The sequence below is a fragment of the Prionailurus bengalensis genome, chromosome A1 (assembly GCF_016509475.1).
Source record: "Prionailurus bengalensis isolate Pbe53 chromosome A1, Fcat_Pben_1.1_paternal_pri, whole genome shotgun sequence".
NCBI lineage: Eukaryota > Metazoa > Chordata > Mammalia > Carnivora > Felidae > Prionailurus > Prionailurus bengalensis.
In genome coordinates, this window is record NC_057343.1 from 145,036,917 (window position 1) to 145,049,846 (window position 12,930).

The 12,930-nt window shown below is 40.6% G+C and overlaps 1 pseudogene; it reads left to right on the forward strand.

Moving 5' to 3' along the window:
* The first annotated feature begins 1,117 nt into the window (after nucleotides 1–1,117).
* On the forward strand, nucleotides 1,118–12,307 carry LOC122479788 (annotated as a pseudogene).
* Nucleotides 12,308–12,930: the final 623 nt, after the last annotated feature.

Sequence of the window (12,930 nt, forward strand, 5' to 3'; positions counted from 1 at the left end):
GGGCCCAGTTCAAATGTTTTTACTAAATGGGTCTCTCTCTGTAAATGTATGTGTACATATATACATGCATATACACACAAACACACATGTACACACACACACACAGACACACATATGTAGTATCACGCTCTTTCTCTGCCTCTCTCTCTATTCACACAACAAAGAAATCTGTGTTCACCTCATGGTCACAAAATGGCTGCTTAACTTCCAGGTATCATGTCCACATTTCAAAGCTGAAGAAGGGTAAGGGTTAAAGGGCAAAAGATGTACACTATCTGTATCTCTCCTGGTTTTTTTTGTTTTTTGTTCTTGTTTTTTTTTTTCTTTTTTTTTTTTTCAGTAAAACAATAGTTTTCCTTGGAACCTGACTCAGTGATTTCCCCTTAAATTCACTGACCTGAACTGGGTCATATGGCTACCTCTGCTTGCCAGGGAAGCATGATTTTTTAGTGAATTCATTGAAATTACAATAAAATCAAGGTTATGTTGGTAAAAAAAGACAGACTAACATAAGTTTTCTCCCTGTGACCCTGGACAATTACTTAACCTCTCAGTTTCCAGGTTTCCTCCTCTGGAAACTGGAAAACTGGTCCATAACTGTGCCTATCTCAGAGGATTATTATGAAGATTAAATGAGTTAATTTTTATAAATCACACAAAATATGACACTATAAAAGTGTCTGTTAAATGCATTGATAAAGGGAAGAGTGTTCACTGGATGGGGATGAGTAGGGCCTCCCATTAAGCATGGCTTTTCTGCATGGTAATTCTCTTCTGCAGTAACAGTCTCTTGAATGTTACAAGCTAATAGTAGCTCTACTTCAGGGATTATGGGGAGGGCTGCTGCCCTCACTTGGCGCAGGCAGTTGGCAGCAGCCTGGAAAAGCATTGCAAGGTGATCTGTAGAGAGTGGGCCGGGGGCTAAACTCCTTAACGTCACAAGGCACAAGAGTAGTAGCACAGCTGGAGCGGGGATACTGCTACCTTCCCCAGCATCCCTTACAGCTACTGTGACCATGTGAGTCGGCTTTTGCCAATAGAGTGAGTGGAAGTGAAATGTATGGAAAGGAAAACCCTTGGCCTTTGCCTTCTGCTCCTCTCCCATCCAATGACAGTGATGGCCATGCTGGAGCTCCTCTGTGAAGCTGCCAGGAAGCCTGTATCCCCGAATGACTGAGTGATACAGGCCCACCGGTTGACCTAGAACACCTACACTGAACTATTATATGAGAAAGAAAGAAATTTCTATTTTTGTTTGAGCCACTGCATTTGGGGCTTATTCATTCCAGCCTTTTACCTCAACTAATACATTACTATCATAATTTAAACTATTTAGGAAATAACAAAGACTACCTATGCAGAGGGGAATTGAGAGGTTGGGGTATAGTGATGGGAGGGAGTTTCGTTTTATTTTTACTCCATCTCTACAGTTGCTGAAATTTGAACCATATAAATGTAATACTCAAAATCTTAAAAAATTTCGGGGGTGCCTGGGTGGCTCAGCAGGTTAAGCATCTGACTTCAGCTGGGGTCACGATCTTGTGGGTTCATGGGTTTGGGCCGGGCGTGGACTCTGTGCTGACAGCTCAGAGCCTGGAGCCTGCTTTGGATTCTGTGTCTCCCTCTCTCTCTGCCCCTCCCCTGCTCACACTCTGTCTCTCACTCTCAAAAATCAATAAACATTAAAAAAAACTATTTAATAAAAAAGTAAAAAATTTCAACCCAACTTCAATTGAAACAGCTTAAAAAAATATTTAGTTAACTAGAGATGTCGATCCTTCACCACAGTGGTCTGTCATTGATTGGCACTCAACCAGCACTTGATTCCCCTATCCATGAATCCTATGAGCAGGGAAAGGAGAAAGGTGGGGGGTAAAGCTGGCAGAAAGGAGCAGCCAGGTGAATTCGTGAGTGGGAGGCAGACTTGCCTGTCTCCACCCAAGACCTCTCATCTGGGTGCCGGCGATTGGACTCCTCATCCCCCAATTGGACTGAGCATCAGCATGAAGGAGGTGATCCCTGCATGCAGATTAACGCCACTTCCATTTCCTGAGCATCCTATGTGCCAAGATGGTATCTTTTAATAGGAGGCACTCCGAGAGGCTTGTCCTGAATTTTTGCTTGGATGAGCAAGGTGACATTTTGTACCATTTGAAGGAGCATTCAGTTTTCATCTCTGTGACCTGAGTTGACTTTTCCTGCCTCCTATGTTTTATGTTGGCCTGAAAGAATGGCTTATTATTTTTCCAATTGATGATTTCCAACAAAACTCCCATTTAAGAGACAAAAGGAAAGGGGCAGTATAATATTGAGTGACTTTCTCCTTTGGGACAAAACAGAAGTTTCTTATTTAATGTGGAGCTAGGGAGGGCATTGTGTGATTGATAGTTCAGAATTTTCTCAAAATCTAATGAATATTTGAAATGATCATTTTATTCTTGCTTTTTGTTTTCTTTTACCATACAATGGCTCCTTTTATAAGCACTGCCCCTGGGAAAACACTCATGGCATTTTCCCCTCCTAGGTGCCCTTGAACTCAGTGTATTTTTCCCAGGAGAGTTTCTCAGTTGAAATATTTGGTAAATTAGTAACAGAAAAAGGAATCAAATACTTTCAGAAATCACTTTTTAATAGTTTGAAAGTTAAAACATTAAAAAACTAATAAACTGTTGGTACCAATTTAATGATCTCAGTTTAATCCTCCCCTTTGGTTCTCAGTTGCCCACCAGACTAAGCTTCATGCTGGTCCCTGAGGGTCCCTCATACATCGGCCACAGGCCTTCCTAGCCTTACTACCCGGCATTCCCTGTGGGATTCATCCAGAGCCACAGCCAGACTGGGTGCTGCTGGTTCCTGGGTGCACGCGGCCCACGACTCTCCCCTCAGATGCCATCTTGTCATGAAGTAACTTTCCCCTTCAACCAGAGGCTGCAACCACACTTTGTGGATTTGGGTCCATGTCGCGTGGAGTTAGTGGCACAGGGCTGATCTTAACCATCTTTGCAGTTCTGCACCCTCTGACCTGGCCCTGGCACATAGTAGATGCTTATGAGTGTGAACTGCACTGAGGGGCTAAAGAAACAACCCAAGGCCAGACACATCTCTGTCAAAAAATGTACGCTCTGACAGGGCTGACAAACCACAACCCATGGGCCAAGTCTAGCTGCTGCTTTTTTTTTTTTTTAACAAGGCTCATGAAATAAGAATGCTTTCATATTTTTACATGGTTGAAAACAATCAAAAGAAGTAGAATATTTCATGACATTTGAGAATGACACAAAATTGAAATTTTAGTACTCATAAATCAAGTTTTATTGGAACCCAGCCACACCATTAGTTTACATCTTGGTTGTTTCTGTCTTCCCACTTTCACAGCAGAGTTGAGCCGTTGCAACAGTGATCATATGGCCAACAAAACTTGAAATATTCACTGTCACTTTACAGAAAGTTTGCCAGCCCCTGCTTTATAGGCAGAGGTCTTTGAAATGGAAATGTTTGTTTTTGGTCTCTTCCAAATCTATGGTTGTGCTAAAAGCATAAATGGCTATTATTTCTCTGTTTTTAAAACACTATTTACCATTTCAAAATTTTCTGAGTAACTGCCCTGTGTATAATAAACCAGAAGTATTCATTTCCTGTCACCCTCAAGAACATTCAATAGAGGTACATTCAGTACAGGTGGGAGGTGGCTCTCTGGAGATATGGTGACAAGCAAGATAAACAGAGTCTCTCCCCTTGTGCTGTTGACTCTGATGTGTGGAAAACAATCCATAATATAAAGTATGATCGTTGTTTTGATAGAGAAGTTAGAAGGCACTCAGAAAACAGAAGGCAAGAATACCTTAGCTTGTTTAGGTAGCATCAGGGGAGACTTCTCAGAGGAGGTGACATTTTCAGTGAGACCCGAAGGATAAGTAGGTATCATATCAGTGAAGAGTCTTTTACATGGAGGGAGACAAGCTTCAATCTTATTTAAGCTACTGTTATTTGAGGGTCTCTGTTACATGCATGCAAACCTGTATCATAACGAATACATCTTTTTTTTAAAAGATTTTATTTTTAGGTAATCTCTACACCCAATGTGGGGCTCGAGCTCACCCCACGACTGAGAGTTGCATGATCTACTGACTGAGCCGGGCAGGCACCCCAGTTCTTCATACCAGAACAGACACTTCCTTAAGCAGTTGGCAGGACCTGCTTCTCCTGTGGGAAAGGGAGTCAGAGCCCCTGGGTCGCCCAGTGCAGGGAGGAACTTTGCGTTCCAGGATATGGGACTCTGGGATGCTGGCTGCTTATTTCTCTTTAGGGAGGTTTTCTTTGGCCTCTGAATATCATAAAAACGTAACAAAAGCAGAAGACCTCTTATGTGCTGATACCACTGCATTTTGTCAGACAAGTTTCTCTCTGAGTTCACTGTTCATTCTGGAAGACTGTCTCAATCCTTGAGCTCCTTGGCAAAACTGTCTTCCCATCTCTTTTCTACACCGCCCTTCCACATTGGCCGTGGAAGGGGTCCCACCTAATGGCAGCAATCTCGTGGAAGCCTGCTTGCCACTTTGTTTTCAGGGTGGAAGAATTGTTTCTGAGGGTTAATGGATTTACTTTGGAAGGAGGCTGAGAGGACTTAGCTCTAGTGTCTCTGCTGACATTTGTCACCGAAATTTCAGGTCACTCAGCCATCCCAGCTGATCTATAAAGCCAGGACAATGCAACATCTTAGGGAAATTAACACCATCTCTGTGAAGAACTTTAGACCAGGACTAAATGCCAGATATTATTTTTTACTTTAAAAATCAATGACAGTGTGTGCTCAGAATGAAGATGTGCTTGCTTCTTCCTTCCAGTGATTCATTGTTCATTCCAAGTACTCGCTTTGTCATCCAGAGGAGCCATGTAAATAGGAAAAGGCAGCTCAATAAATTAGTCAGTATCTTGATGAATATGGTTTCATTAACTGGACCAATCACTGATTCACATAAATCAATGAGTGATCAAATAATGATGGAATAATCTATCAGCTGTAAACCTCTCAAGAACATAATCAACCTCTTACAAATGCCTCCAAGATGTGTTAAATTTATAATCACAAGTGAGAAAAGTGTGTAGTTAACATTTGTCATTTTGGTTGTCCAGCATCCCAAAACTCCTCCTATTTGGGTGAGTGCAAGATAAATGGAGCCCAGGATCAGGTGTACCACTCTGGAAGGTGAAGAGGAGCAGATAATCCTGCTTTCGACTCCTTGGACATGTGTATAGACATTTGACCAAGGCTCAGCCAATCAGAGACTCTTCCCAAGACTTTGGCCCTTCAGGGAGTGATAACAAAGCCAGTGATAGTCAAAGATCATTCAGAGTGACTGGGTGGAATTAAGACTTCAGTGAATGGTGACACGTATCCAGGGCTGATGGTGCCAGTGCCAGCACCCTATACTGACTGAACCTCTGGTGGGGTATTGACTGAGCCACATCGCCCTGAATTCCTGTTTCCAAGATGAACTGTCCAATCTTCCAGTATCTTTCCAATAAATTTCTTTTTTGCATCAGTTAGCCAACATTGGTTTTATTATTTGCAAAAACACTGGCTGTTTCATATGCTGTGTGAGAATAATACACATGCTATTATTCTGTACCTGGTCCAGTTCTAGACCAGGAAGAATTAATTTTAAAACAACAGTTACTTTAAGGGTCCAACTGACAGGAAAGCATGTATTTTACAAAGAATGTTGAGTTGTAACATGTTTGTTCAGTGCACTTAATTGCTGCTCACTCTTTGAAAGGACAAAGGACCAATCATAAACAGGCCACAGTCTCCAAGAGCCTGACAGAAAGGCAGTGGTATTTTAGAATTCAAAGGGACCTTTGAAACCATCTCAGCCAAACCCCTCATTTTACAAATAAGAAAATTGAGATTCAGGCTGGCCAAATGATTTACCCCAAATTGCATAGCCAATTATGGAAGAGCAGGGATTGTAATCAGTCACCCACTCCTGGAGAATTGTTTTATTTGGCAGGAAAGACAGGCAGGGTGAAGAAGGGAGTGGCAAAGAGAGGTATCTAGTTTGCAGAACTGGGATCACGAAGTGTGTTTGGTCGCAAGGCCAGGGCAGTCACAGGACCGGATCATGAGGTCAGAGGGTTCCCACATAGAAAAGCTGGCTGGATGTTGAGATGCTGCTGGAATGCAGGGTTGGCTAACAGCATAGTCTCAGAGCTAGAGCCAAACATGAATCTCTCTTCTCATCCCTGAAATGTGTAGACAAGGAGTCTAAGTGTTTAAACACTTAAAAAAAAAAGAAAGAAAGAAAACCCTATTGGAACTTGTCACTTTTTCTGAAACTCTGATGAATATAGCTGTCACTCCTGAAACTTTGATTCCCTCTTTTTTTGGTCTTTATTCTGACATGCCTAGTAGAATCTCATTGCAATTGGACCTGTCACCAGTCGGTGACACTATCTAGTTCTTAGGTAGATTTATCACTTCAGTTTGAGGTGTTTGCTTTACTTGTTGTGGGGCAGATATTAGTTATATGGACACTCCCACTCCCCAAAAGAACTAATAAACCATTTGGGAGGATGGAATTTGACTCATTTAGGCTTGAAAATCAACATGTAAAATAAATGTGCTTTCTCAAGCATCACTGCATGATACAGCATGCTTTCGTGTTACGTTATTGACAGATGGGATGTCAATAAAAAAGGTACATCAAAGCACTGATGTACCTTAGGATAACTCATCTCTTCTGTATGCAATAGCCATTTAGAATTGCTTTTTGTTTATCATTTGATATATGCCCAATATAGATCTTCTTACTCTATTTTAAACTTACATTGCTGCATGAGCAAAAGACCTGCAATGAAAAACAAAAAACTGTTTCCAAACCAAGCAGGCGATCCTGCAGGGAATGGGGGTGTTCCAGAACAGAGAAAACTAGAGAATGCATGCAAAACTGGGACAAGCCTTAGTGGGAAAAGTCCAGCCCATGTTATGCCAGGACAAAGGAGAGTTGAAACAAGAACCATTTCTGCAAGGCTGAGGTTGTAGCTCCTAGTTAACAAATATGGAAGGAAGAAAGAAAACTAAGAAGTGATCACCTGGTTAATATAAAATATTAAAAAAACTTTTTTTAAACTTTGAAAATATTTGGTGAGCATTTTTACAATGTAAAATAGTAGTGTGGTGAAAAGAACTAATTGTTACATTCTGCATTAAAGAAATGTTTAGGTGATAATAACTAATCATGGTACAATAGGATTATTTGATGGTTTGTGGATTTAAGTTAAGGATGTTCTATTTCTTTTTGTTTTTTAATTAAATTTACATTGGGTTGAAGGTAGGAAATATGAGCCTCTTTTTTTAAAGTTTATTTATTCATTTTGAGAAAGAGCATGAGAGTGTGCATGAACATAGGGCAGAGAGAGAGAGAGAGAGAGAGAGAATCCCAAGCAGGCTCCGTGCTATCAGTGCAGAGCCTGATGTGGGGCTCAATCTCACGAACCGTGAAATCATGACCCGAGCCAAAACCAAGAGTTGGAGGCTTAACTGACTGAGCTCAGTGCTCCAAGGATGTTCTATTTCTTAAAGAATGGGGAGATTAAGAACTAGAAAATTACTAAGAATTAATATCCCTTTCAGTTTTGTTTCCAACTCAAAGGAAATCATTTTAAGGCAGGAAATATTAAAATGAACTATGAGGCATTCATACCAGTGTCATAGAATCCGTGTCTTCAAATTCTGTGAAAAAATACCTGTGTGTCAAGGCTCCTTGAAAAAGAATACGTTGTTGTTGTTGTTGTTGTCGTCGTTGTTGTTGTTGTTGTTGTTGTTGTTGTTGTTAGAACCCTTTCTAGTGGCTGAGTTTTAAGTGTTCCTTGACCCCAGTTAAGATTGATTATGTTTGTGACTAGGTAAGAGAGTTCACCCAGAATATTACCAAAGCCATACTTGGTGCAGTTTTCAAGATCTTATGCAAAGTAAGACAGGGATTGAATTCTAATTTGCAAAGACTAGGAAGATGTTTCCAAGATCCTAATAGATTCTGGTTTGCCATCTTGACTAGCATTCTGTAAGGAGTTCCTTAGTGTGGATGCAGTTGCCCCTGGGCAGGTCATTTCTTGGAAATGGACTGGACGCATTCCTTCTTCTAATCCCTTGCTTGCCTATTTTGTCCCTCTTCTCCACTCCACATTTCTAAATCTTACAGCTCCTTGGAAACCCAGGGGACCTCCTCCACGAAACCTGTGCTGACCATCTTAACCACTATGGCATACTCCTTTTGTGAGCTCCTATAATATTTTAAGTAGTAGTCATTTGATCCTTAGTTTGCATGTGGACTACTCTTTATGTGCCTTCTTAGTAAAATGCCAGGGTCTTTAATGTTCAGGGTCATATCTCCCACCTCTCAATCGCCAACAGTGCCACCTCAGTGTAGGCAATGAGCACTGGATGACTGATTGACAGCCCTACTCAGCATGGTGGCTTATTTTAAATTCTGCAGAGAGAAAAAAAAACCCAGCGTGCAGAGAAAGAGGGCTGCCTTCAGATTTCCAAATCCAAACTCAGCCTGAGGCTCATGTTGGGATTCCCTGTTAGCTTACGTTGACATGAGAAGGCATCTATTACTTGTCTTACAAAGACACGTGGACCTGACAGAATGACATAAGGTTCTGGAATGTGGTTGTAAAAGGCAATGTATAACTTCTCAGGTGATCACTGATTTGAACAGGAAGCCTTGGGAGCATTGCAATTGACTAAATGACTCAGAAAGCTTTTACTGAGAGTCTTAAATGTAGGGCAAGGTATGGGAATATAGCAGATGCTTTCAGTACTGATGTTACATCCCCTTGAGCCACCTCTAATTTCAGTCAGGCCCCATAACCTAATAGTGACATTGAGAATGTATCCTTTAAAGAATTTTCATCCTTTCCTGCTTTATTCTCTCATTTCTGCTTCTTAGGATCACATCCCAAATAAATTACTTGTTTCTAGACCTTGTTTAGGCTTTGTGTTAGGGGGAACTTGAGCTAAGAGAGAGAGATATATAGGATATGGTACTTGCCCTTAAGGATCTTATAAGTTTAGATGGAGTATTTGGACACATATTCTTGGATACAATAACATGAAAATAAAACGCAGATTTCAATTTAATGACACACAAGTAGTACAGAGTCTAGTCCATTATGACTGATACAGATTTTATGAAATTTAGTAATAATTCTTCCAGCTCTGATAGTTCTAACTAGGAAGACTTGGTTCTTCCAGAATTATTATCTTTTGATATTTTATTAATCTCATATCTTACTAAAGCATTCTGTTCTTAGCTGAATATGAAGACGTGGGATTGGGTACATTTTGTACTATATCCTTGGTGATCTGTAATTATATCCTGTCATTCAAATGCTAGTCTATTCAACTTTACAGAGCTTAAACATCCCTTAACATTTTACTTCTCCTAATACTAAATGGAACACTTAGGTGTTCACAAAATTATCCTGGAACATGTCATGAGAATAAACAAAATGAATTGAAGTTATCATTTTGTACTTGGGGCCAATTATTTTAAAGGAAAAAGACAGGGAACTTAATTTTTTCACTGCAAGACTAATATAGCACTATTTTTGAAAATTGGGAGGTGAATAAATACATCATTGATAGAAATATATATAGAATGTATCAAAGCTTGTTATTGTAATTTTGTAAATTTTTATGATTGACCATATTATAGATACATTTTTAACACAATTGTAGCACTCGTAAATTTTGTATTAAATTCTATATGGAGCCAATTTTGGAGCTTTAAGAAGTCATTTTGAGAAATTTTCTGGTCACATATACTACTCTGGGATTATAGGCTGTCACTATCTACCAGACAGAGTTCGGTCCCCTTTCTTGAGTCACCTATGTCTTCTAGCCTCTTTTAGATAAGGGAATCTTGGTTGCCATGTTTATAAAGGAAGTCATAAAATTTCTTAAGATATCAAGCTTTTAAAATATTGCAATGATTTTTTTAAAGCTTTGTTGAAGAGAAATATGTGTCCTGAAAGCAGGGCATTGCTTGGATTTGCATTTCAGAGTCCGGGCAAGACCTTTCTTTCCTGCTAGATTTTAATTTTTTCCCAAGCCTTATGATAATAAGAATTTGTCTTCAGAGATGATGGTAGGCCTTAGTTTTGGTCTTTTACATTTATTTTTCCTATGCTTTCAGTGACTTTTTACTATGAATACTCTTGTCCTTCAATTCTAGGGACTTTCACGATTTCTTTGATACTTTGTTTCCATTTTCTCTATTCTACTTTTTGGATCTTGTATTTTTGGCATATTAATCCTCTTGGATTCATCATGTGTATAATTTCTCTCCTATTATGCAACTTTTTGTCTTTTCTGCTTTTGGCAGGATGTTCTCAGATTTATCTTTGAACTTTATAAGAGATTTCTTTCATTACTAACATTATATTTAAATTTTTTATTTATTAGTTAATTTTTAACAACTGAGACTTACTGAAAATATCAAAAGAAAGCATTTCATACACACAGTTGCCAACAGAAATAGGCAGCTCAGTAGAATAATAAAAAGTGGCTTATCAGGCTGTTTGTTGAATGGAGTATGCCACTAAGGACGCTTAAGCGTAGCCATGATACCTTTTTTGTTGTTGTTGAGAACTAACATCGTATTTTTTAACTTCCGAGAACTCTTTTTTGGCATCTGAATATTCTTTTTCTATAGCATCACTCTTTTATTTCACAGATACGTTATCTAGTTTAACCTGAGGCTATTATTAATAAGATCATTTTGAAATTCTCTTCTTTTCATTTTCTCTGAGTTCATATTTTCCACCTCACACTCTCACAACTTTAAATCTAGTGGAAGAGAGTCTTCAAAAATATAAGCAAAATTCCCAGAGTTTGATTTTATGGCCTCTGATTGGCACAACTTGGGCTACTTGCTCATTATTGAACCAGTTATTGTGTAGGGCAATGCAGCTTTTTTTAAGTTTATTTATTTATTTTCAGAGAGAGAGAGAGAGAGCGCGCGCGCGAGAGAGAGAGAGAGAGAGAGAGAGAGAGAGGGAGAGAGCAGGCTCCCTGCTGCCAGCACTGAGCCCGATGCAGGGCTCAAACCCAGGAACTGTGAGGTCATGACTTGAGCCGAAATCAGGAGTCAGTAGCTTAACAGACTGTGCCACTCAGGCAACATTTGGAGATGTCATTTTCATGGTTGGTTGGGAGCGGATCAATGTTCTTCCCCTAGAACTAGACAGAGATCAGCTGTGTTAGAACTGAAAGTGAGAGATGAGTAATTTTCAAAGAAAACGAGGAGGTTGTTTCTAGGAAGAGAGTCCATGGATATCAGATGGCCGAAAAATAAGACACATTCAGTAAAGCTCCTGGCATAGGGATTTCCTCACAACAACCTGGCCCAGAGCTCAAAAAGCCAGTGTCTGAATTCCTGCAGTGACCAGTTACTCACAATTTCAAGGAATCCAGTTAATATCCAGACGATACTACTTTTTAAGGAAGTCTTACATTATGCCAAACCCTAGCTTCCTTCAGCTGTCATCTGTGATGGCTGCACCTTGGAGTTATGTGAAGGCAGCACTTATGTTCCCAGGTCTTTCTTTTCAGACTCAGCATCTCATGTTGCTATAGCTCTTCCTCACCTGACAGCACTTTGAATCCTTTTTCTATCTTAGATCTTCTCTTTTTTCCTCTAGTTTTGTGCATTTTGCTGTAGCATGAGCAGTCTAGAGTACAGAGTACCATCAGGCAGTACAATTGATTCAAATTGGTTTCTGAATGTAATCTAAGATCAAGTAAAGAATTTCATTTATTCACTTAATATGTATTGAGCTATCACTATAATGATTCTTAAACCTCTGATGCACACTAGAGCCACTAAAGAAACTTGAAAATCCTTGCAGTGGAGCTCACAGGTCCACACCCTGCCCTAGCTGCGGTCCCCATCCAGGGCTCTCACTGTCAGAGTAATTTATTGTGGCGCTTGAGGCTACAAGTGTAAGTATCTTAAGCTCAAGAAGAAGTTAGAAGATGATGTCCCCAAATGCCTGGACATCTGCGGCGAGGGGACTCCCCAGGCCACATGCTTCTTTGAAGTGATGGTACCAGGGAAGTTGGTTCACTCCAAGAAGAGAGGTGATGGCTACATGGACAAGGAGAGCAAATTTCTGAAGCTGGTGGTCGCCATGAAAGCCACCTTGGCTCAGGGCTAATGTGCCCTGAAGGCAGAGTCCAGTGCCCTTGGGCCAGCCCCTTGTGGCAGACGCTTCAAGATGGGAAGGACTGAAATGTCTTGTGGGTGCATGGTCTCTTTCCCTGATGTCCCTGTGGCTGCTGGGTGGGGGCAGAGACAAACCCTGGTCCTTGTGTGTGTGTGTGTGTGTGTGTGTGTGTGTGTCCGTGTCCCTAAGAGTGTAGCTCTGCACCCTCCCTTCCTTGCTTCTTCCTCTCCCTGCTTTTCCCCTTCTCCTGGCATCTCCCAGGCCCTGGCTACTCTCTGGCATTCGGGGTGGTCCTGCTTGGGGCTTCCGTCTCAGGGGGTGGCCAAGAGAGGGATCTGGATGAGTGACCTGCAGACTTCAGCAGTGTTGGCAACAGTTTACTATTCAATAAACATTGGATGAGTTAAACAAAAAAAAAACAAAAAAAAAAAAAAAAAAAAGGAGGAGGAGGAGGGGGAGGAGGAAGGGAAGAAGGAAGGAAGGGAGGAGCTTAAAATTCCTGATGCCCAGGCCACACACCAGACCAAAATTGGGCTCTCTGGGATGAGGGGATGAGAACTCAAGTATCACTACTTTTTTAAGCTCCCCAGGGGATTGTGATGTGCAGCTAGAGTGGAGAATCACTTCTCTACTATGTGGCAGACCTCCTTAAAAATATAATCTCCATTCTTACGGGTTCCTTTAACGTATGTTTTT